Below are 2519 nucleotides of genomic sequence, written 5' to 3' on the forward strand. Positions count from 1 at the left end.
AGGCCCAGCGGCCCCTTCTAGGCGCCAGGAGGAATGGCGCTGTCTCGGACAGCTAGCTGCTCGCTGGGGTGCTTCTCCCGCTGCCCCAGGGCGTCCCAGCCAGTCTCTGCACCGCCTCACCCGCCTCAAGGCTGGAAGGAGCCCTGCCCACCCCGCTCCGGTGCCCGCTGGCAACACAGCGTGTAGCCTCTGTTTTCTCTTCATGGCCTTGGGGTGAGGCTACAGGAATCCCGAGATTAAAACAGCTGCTGGACGGGCTGTTCCGCGACTGTGCCAGCTTCCCACATGCCTCTGGGGCCGGAGGTCCCGCAGCCGGTGGGCGGGACAGGACGCGACAGCTGCGGGGACCCAGCCTGCTGCCCTCTCCACCTGCCAGGAGGACACGTGGCAGCCTCGTGGGGCGGGGCCACCAGGAGGGCCTGAGGCCCCCCGGGCACCGACATGGAGGTCTGCGGGTGCAGCACCAGCGGACACCCAGTGAAGCAGCTCCCAGCACCCCAGAGAGTCCCGAGAGAGCAAGCCTCTTCCCGCACACCCGCCACCGGTTGGGCTAAGGCCACCTGGAGCTCCCGGTGCCTCCCCGCCTCCGCGAAGGCAGCTTGGGAACCCGCTGCGCCCTGGGCTCGGCGCTCAGAGCTCGCCTGCCTCCTCCCAAAATGAGCCGGAAACAGCGCGGGAGATGGAAACAGCGCGTAGCTTGGGGCCAGGGAAAGCGCGAGTGAGAACAGACTAGAAGGGGGCAGAGGTGAGCTCGTGGGGTCACTGCTGAGCCCACCCCGCCCGCCCCTGCATGGCCCAGCGCTCCCTTAGGCGCCAGGCAGTGGGCTTGGCCACAACCCGCGGCCTCAAAGGTCGCTCGGGGACAGACGCGACCGAGAGGCGGGTCCTGCGAGGTCCCAGTTGGCATCAGCGTGGGCCAGGCCCGCGGCGCGGGGCGGAGCCGGGGGCGGGGCCCTGCCAGGCTCAGCACCCGCGCCCATGGCTGCCCCCGGCCTGTGGCGCCAGAGTCCCTTGGGTCCCAGCCCACACCGGCCACGTTGCATGGCCGCCTCCCCGGAGATTTTGTCCTTGACACCTGCTTGTTTCTTTAAGCTGGAATATTTTCCAGGGAAATTTCCCATCACGGCCGTGAGTGGGAAGTCGGCACCGCGCCCGAGGTCACCCCAAGCCACCCCAACTGGGACAGCGGCAGCCAATGTCCTGCGTCGGGACACCCCAGGTCCCCACACCGCACACACAGACCCACCGGAGACCCTTGGACAGGGATCCCGAGGGCCATCCTCGGCCAGCGCCCTCTGCAGCTACCTGTCCGGGGACCAGCCCCGCCCTCAGGCCTTCACCTGGGACCAGCAAATGTCACCTTCCACCCCCTCCCCCCACGGCGGGCCATCTCACGGAAGGAAGTGGGGAGCCAGGCCGCCACCGCCCCCCAGCCCCAGCTCGCAGCCGGCTCCGGGCACCAGGACCCCGGGGGGGCTCAGCCTGGGCTGCCTGGCCTCAGGCCTCCCTGAGAGAAGCCGAGCCTGGCCGTCGCCGCAGCCTTCCCGGCAGGATCCGTTTCTGGAGAAGCCACGGGCGCTTGGTGCCGGGCCAGGGCGGCTGCAGGCTGGCAAGGCGGCTTCAGGGTCAGGCTGCTGGGCACCGGCGGCCGCCTCCCGCCCCGTGGCCGAGCCCTGGCCCGGGGAGGAGGGCGGGACTGTGGTGTGCCGTCCTGCCAAACTCTCCAGAGTGGGCAGCTGGGGCGGGGGTCTGACCGGAACCCCGGCTCACAGGGTCCGAGTCGGAGAGGCTGTGTGCGCCCGTGCCCTCTGCCTGCCTGGCTGCCTGCCTGGACACCCCCATGCCCAGCGCAGCTGCCACTGCCCGGGGGCCAGTCTGCACTGACGTGTGCGAGCCTAAATTCCACACTGGCCTTGGGAATCACTAGTGAAAAAAAGGGACGTAAAATATCTCATGCATGTTAATATCTCATTAATATTTTTATATCAATTACAGGTTAGAGTGACAATATTTAATAATATATAAAAATGAAGTGTACTCTATTGAAATATATAAATATAGCATGAATATTTAAAATAAAATGTATTATTACAATTAATTTCATCTGTTACTCTTTACTTTTTAATGGGCCTCTCCCCATCGCACACGTGACTGGCGGCCTTGCTTTTCCTCTGGTGTGGACTGTCCAGCCCAGCCCGGGGACGCGGGGCAGAGCCACCCACCTGCCCCGGGGTGGGGGCGGCGCCCCGGGGGGCAGCGGGGGTGCTGGGGCTCTCGTGCCTTTTCTGCTTTATCGCAGAGGACGTTACATGCGGATGGTCTTGGCGGGTCACAGGTGGCGCAGCAGGCTGAGACGTCTCCCAGAGTCAGCGCAGGGCCGCGCGGCGCCGTCTGGGCCCTCCGGAGGGTTGATCACCAGGCAAGCTCCCTGACGCCTCCCCCAGAGGCCCCGCACTGACCAGCAGGGTCGGCCACCCCCTGCCCCAGGGAGCTGCCCCCCACCGCCCCAAAGTGCCAGC

The sequence above is a fragment of the Condylura cristata genome, unplaced genomic scaffold (assembly GCF_000260355.1).
Source record: "Condylura cristata isolate star-nosed mole 26May11 unplaced genomic scaffold, ConCri1.0 scaffold00032, whole genome shotgun sequence".
Taxonomy (NCBI): domain Eukaryota; kingdom Metazoa; phylum Chordata; class Mammalia; order Eulipotyphla; family Talpidae; genus Condylura; species Condylura cristata.